This window comes from Brassica napus (assembly GCF_020379485.1).
Source record: "Brassica napus cultivar Da-Ae chromosome A2 unlocalized genomic scaffold, Da-Ae chrA02_Random_16, whole genome shotgun sequence".
NCBI lineage: Eukaryota > Viridiplantae > Streptophyta > Magnoliopsida > Brassicales > Brassicaceae > Brassica > Brassica napus.
This window is the reverse complement of record NW_026013935.1, coordinates 14,641-20,890: the sequence shown is the minus strand read 5'-3', so window position 1 is coordinate 20,890 and position 6,250 is coordinate 14,641. Positions and strand designations below refer to the sequence as shown.

Here is a 6,250-nt window from a genome sequence, read left to right as displayed (position 1 = left end):
TCCAGCCCCGGATACGTACGGACTCAGGTCCGCCAAGGCGGATCTGAGCCCGACGTTGTAGGCCAAGTACCACCAGCGCTTGTCCCCATGAGGAAAACAGTTGGAGAGATCAGCGTGAGACTTGATCCACTCGTCGTCTGAGGTTCTAATAAACCTCAGAGCGTCCACTCCGTCGTCGTACGCCGCCGGGAGTCTGTGCTCCGGAGCCAGCCGGTAGGAAGGCGACGCGACGACCGCGTTGAGCTCACGCGCCATACGGTTGCAGAAGTCGTGGAAGGGTTTGAAGTCGACGCTGCAGATGACGAAGCCTCCGCCGTGGTAGTAGACGACGAGAGGGAGTTTTTTAGACGAAACGCCGTCGTTTAGTGCGGTAACGGGGACGTAGAGACGCATCCACGTGGAGTTTGAGTGGCTCACGGTGATGTCTTTGGATACGACGGTTTACCGGGGAGGGGTCAGGTGTGGCTGAGGCGTACGGGAATCTGGTGGGGTCGCGAGTGATGGAGCCATCTGGGTTCTTACGATGCCTATGTGAGCGTAAGGATCAGAGACTGGAGATGGTTCGGACATTATTCGAAGTCTTGTGTTGTGTATGAAACTGAATCCTTCAGTCTTCTCCGATTTTATAGGCAATAAAAAAAGAAAATAGCAAAAAATTTCAATTTATTTTATCTTGAAAAGCTTGGATAATAGTCTAATACTTTGTTTAGTGGGTCCGAAATTGACTTAATTGAATTCATTGTTTCGTAATTATTTGTAAAAATAGGATTTGGGCTGACAAAAAAAAACTTTTTTGAAGGTAATTACTGTCAATAAAATGTTTTTTTGAAACTTAATAAAATGTTTTCGTTTTGTTAAAATGCAAACTAATAACAGAACAGATCATAGTTTTAAGTTAACACTGAAATAATTCTTATATTTGATGTGAATGATTTAACACAGTTTACTTGATGAAACATTGTAATGCAAAACTCAAGTGGAAAAAGATGAGACACTAAAGGAAACAATGACATTGCAACCAGGGAAAACGTAGTGCTCTTTGCTTTCTCTTTTTGTGCACTAAAGAGAACAAGAGACTTTTTCTGGTACACAAGTAGTTGGCACGTCTCTTTCGTTGGTTGAGAAGTTCGCAGAAAATTCAATGCACAAAACTAATTTGAAGTTTGGCAAATCAAATATCAGGCAAACATATTGATAGTAAAGCGTTAATGTACTATAATTAAAATCTCTTTCGGGGAGATTGACACAACTAATTCATTTGATACTGTCTTTGCTAAAAATCTACACCGACAATGATGGGAGAGATCAAAACAATTAATGTGCATAATTTGCCTTCTCTAAAACTTGAAACCAGATCTCCTGAGTAAAGTCATTAATAAACCTTTATTTAAATCAGTAAACAGGCAGGCCTTCGACAACATTGAAGTATAGGAATGTCCATGCCATGTTCTAGAAGAGAAAACGAGACATGTCTAACAAAAGAGAGAGAGAGAGAGCCAGCCTCTTGGGCTTCTTATTTATAATTTTTCCACGAACCAATACATAAAGGTAATCCTTAAATGGGCCTACAATATGGGCTGGGGGATGGGCCTCTAGTATAAGCCTCCTTATTTTATGGATGTCTTTTAAAAACGATACGGTGTAGATGAAATGAAACTTTTGATGGAAGCAAACAGAGTTTGACTCTTGGACGGATCACCGAGCTCAGCACCATGAACATCGCCGTCAGTAAAACACTCCACCACATGAATTCCCTTCTCCTTCATCAGCTTCGCCACATCTCTCTGCCTATCTATCATCGGATCTCCTCCTCCTCCACACACCATCACCTTCCACTTCAACGCTCCGAGTACCTCCAGTCCATCTCCCATTGTCGGATTCGAATACGCATGGTCCCTATTCTCTCCGACAGGGAGACAAAGCTCCCAACAAAGGTCTCCGACAGCAGGCGGAAAAACACGATCGTTCTCATGTCTGATCTTGGACTCGCACCGCTCTTCCCCGCCGAAGAACGGATGGTGTAAGATCAATCCACATATACGTAATAACGGATCAAGTACATTTGCGACTCTATGTCCGACACTGTAAGCCAAGTTACCACCGAGCCTGTCCCATGAGGAAACACGTTAAAGAGATAGACGTGAGATTTGATCCACTCGTCGTCGGACTTTCTAATAAACGTCAGAGCGTCCGCTCCGTCGTGGTACGCCGCCGGGAGTCTGTGCTCGGGAGCTAGCCGGTACGAAGGTGACGCGACGACCACGTGAGCACGCGCGCCATGAGGTTGCAGAAGTCGTCGTAGAGTTTGAAGTCGACGCTGCCGGTGATGAAGCCTCCGCCGTGGTAGTAGACGACGAGAGAGAGTTTTGTTTAGGCAAACGTAGTGGCGGTGGGGAGGTAGAGACGCATCCACGTGAAGTCTGATACGATGATGTCTTTGGATATGACTGGAGAGGAGAGGTCAGGTTCGGCTGGGACGCAGGGGAATCTGGTGGGTCGCGAGTGATGGTGCCATCTGGATTCTTTACGATGCCTATGAGAGCGCAAGGATCAGAGGCTTCAGATGGTTCGGACATATCTGTTTGACTGTTTGTCTTTTGATTCGAAGTTGTCTGATGTGTATGAAACTGATACTTCGGTCTTGTCCGCTTTTATAGGCTATAATATATTAGAACATCCGCAATGGTGGATTCCTTCTTGGAGTCCTTATCATTATTATATTAATTTATTTTTATTTTTTTTTATTTGTTTTTGTTTGAATAGTTAAGGATTCTAGTCAAAATAATGTGTCTAATGGTGATTTCCAATTAGGAGTTCTTAGAAATAGAAAAAATATTTTTTTTAAATTAAAATTAAATTTTATTAATTGCATGATTAAAAATAAATATACCAGAAAAAAAAGTTTAAAATGTATAAATTTAAAAACTATAAGTTTTTCAATTTCAATTTCAGTATCATTTTCTCAGAACAGTTGCTGAATACTTTGACCATGGCCTCCAAATACAATGCATGGAACGCAGGAGTTATAGCTGCAACACAGATCATCATCAATGGCCATAAACATAGAGAGAGTAACAAAAACAGCTTTACTTACCTCTTCTTCTTAACTTCTAGGTATCAAGGTCAGCAGGTATCAACCCTTTTCCATGACGGGCTCTAAGATCTCAGCAAGAACTCCCTAAAAAAAAAACACAAAGGAAAGTTACTTGATGGTGGTACCAAAAGAAAACAAAACAAAGACACTGACTGACTCCATTACCTTGTCATAGGAAAACGCGTTCTCTCTGAGGACATGCCGCAACAATAGGATCAGAGATGACAACAAATGCCTTTGGACCAAACGCAAGTTTGTAAACTTCTCCATGCTTTAAAACAAGAACATCACAGAATCAAAACAACAAAGTTCTCAACTTTAAGATGTAAATCAGAGTAAGTCTTAATAGCATATACCTCCAAGAACCAGTCGTAGAGGGATAAGAAGAGAGGCTTCCCAAACAATCAGAGACAGCTCCTTCAGCAGTGGGCATTGAACCCAAACTTCCACCGCTTAACAGGTTTGTAAAAAGGTTACTAGGGTGATAACCCGCGTCCTGCGCAGAGCGAGGAGATTATTAAAGTATTATAACTTTTAATATGTAGACATAATAAAAGTTAAAGTCATAGTAAAAAAAATATATGAAAGAAAGTACGGATTATAGCTAAGAATTTTAGTATGTCAATATAAATTTATATGGCCATTAAAATTAAATTGTATATTTGTTTGTATGCGGGTAAATTATAAATATAATATTAAATGAAACATAAGTAATTGTCTAATAAAATATAAACGGAACAATGTATAAAAATATTTCAGAATCATTCCCCTATCGATTAAGGTAAGTTTTACAATTCTTTGAATTTAGTGTCCTTGATTACGTTAACAATTCAATTGTCTTTCCTTAATACTTTGAAGCATTAAGTCTTGGATTTAATTGGTTATTTTCGATGAATTGAATCAAAAATATCATAAAACGATTTGATATGAACATTCGTATAGGTTATGATATGAACATTATGATAAACGATTCTAGATTAGTTTTATGATAAACATAGTTTGCTTGTTGCAAGATTAGTTTTATGAATTTTGATATGAACTTTAGATGTACCAAGTACTGATACAGGTTAAAGAATTTAGTTGTACCACGTTTAAAGAATCAAAAATTGTACTAAAGCGTACATAACTTTAGATGAGATACTTATTGTGTTGCCTTATTTAAATGAAACACTTCCAAATTTTCGAACATACCATAAAGTCTCTCTTAGGAAGAAGTTAATATGCTACCTTATTTAGATTCCGGTTTTTTTTTTAAATCGAAATGTAATCCGAAGGTTATTTTTGAAATCCGAAATCATAGTATAATGTAATGACCAGTGGCATTTGTTTGTAATTTTTCTAGTTTATGAAGGGTTTTTTAAAAAGTAAATGAGAGTGCATGTGGTGATGACACCTAGGAAATGACACTCATGTAATAAACACATGAGGCCAAGGTTTATTTATATCAATGCTCCTCCTTTAATAAGAAAGGGATGATGAAGGTCAAAAAGGTTTGGAACTTTTGTTTTCTCCGTTTTTCTAGAGAATAAAGATTTTATAGTGGTTAGTCAACCAATTTAGGGAGTATTATGAAGTTTTACTAAATTAATTGACGAAAAATTTAAACGACGCACATGTACCATGAAATAGAGTTTAATATACATTAATACAAATATAGAATGTGTTTAGAAATATTAAAACAACAGTAAAGATCATAGGCTTCAGTATATAGAGTATTTACCGAAAAATTAAATATTTTGTAGGGGTTAACCCATAGATTTGAGAAAAATTCAAAAAAATGAAATTCTATTTTAATGCATAGTTGCATCCCTCACTAACATATGATGAAGGTCAAAGAGGTTTGAAACCTTTGTTGTCTCCGTTTTTCTAGAGAATAGCGATTTTATAGTGGTTAGTCAACCAATTTAGGGAGTATTATGAAGTTTTATTAAATTAATTGACGAAAAATTTAAACGATGCCCATGTACCATGAAAGAGAGTTTAATATACATTAATACAAATAAAAATATGTTTAGAAATATTAAAACAACAGTAAAGTAAAGATCATAAGCTTCAGTATATAGAGCATTTACCGAAAAATAAAATATTTCGTAGGGGGATATTAACCCATAGAGATTTGAGAAAAATTCAAAAAATGAAAATTCTATTTTAATGCATAGTTGCATCCCTCACTAAAACATATGATGAAGGTCAATAAGGTTTGGAACCTTTGTTCTCCATTTTTCTAGAAAATAGCGATTTTATAGTGGTTAGTCAACCAATTTAGGGAGTATTATAAAGTTTTACTAAATTAATTGACAAAAAATTTAAACGACGCACATGTACCATGAAATAGAGTTTAATATACATTAATACAAATGCAGAATGTGTTTAGAAATTTTAAAACAACACTAAAGATCATATGCTTCAGTATATAGAGCATTTACCGAAAAATTCAATATTTTCGTAGGGGATTAACCCATAGATTTTGAGAAAAAAATTTAAAAAATGAAAATTCTGTTTTAATGCATAGTTGCATCTTTTACTAACATATGATGAAGGTCAAAGAGGTTTGGAACATTTGTTGTCTCCGTTTTTCTAGAGAATAGCGATTTTATAGTGGTTAGTCAACCAATTTGGATAGTATTATGAAGTTTTACTAAATTAATTGACGAAAATAAACGACGCATATGTACCATGAAATAGAGTTTAATATACATTAATACAAATATAGAATGTGTTTAGAAATATTAAAAAAAACAGTAAATATCATAGGCTTTAGTATATAGAGCATTTACCAAATATTAAATATTTTGTAGGGATTAACCCATAGATTTTGAGAAAAATTCAAAAAAAATGAAAATTCTATTTTAATGCATAGTTGCATCATTCACTAACATATGATGAAGGTCAAAGAGGTTTGGAACCTTTGTTGTCTCCGTTTTTCTAGAGAATATCGATTTTATAGTGGTTAGTCAACCAATTTAGGGAGTATTATGAAGTTTTACTAAATTAATTGACAAAAAAATTTAAACGACGCACATGTATCATGAAATAGAGTTTAATATACATTAATACAAATGCATAATGTGTTTAGAAATTTTAGAACAACACTAAAGATCATATGCTTCAGTATATAGAGCGTTTACCGAAAAATTCAATATTTTCGTAAGGGTT

General features: G+C 35.9%; 2 pseudogenes; both read right to left on the bottom strand.

Annotated features, from left to right (window-relative positions):
• Window positions 1-19: 19 nt before the first annotated feature.
• On the bottom strand, window positions 20-585 carry LOC125593971 (annotated as a pseudogene).
• A 1,011-nt stretch (window positions 586-1,596) lies between these two features.
• LOC125593970 lies at window positions 1,597-2,576 on the bottom strand (annotated as a pseudogene).
• Window positions 2,577-6,250: the final 3,674 nt, after the last annotated feature.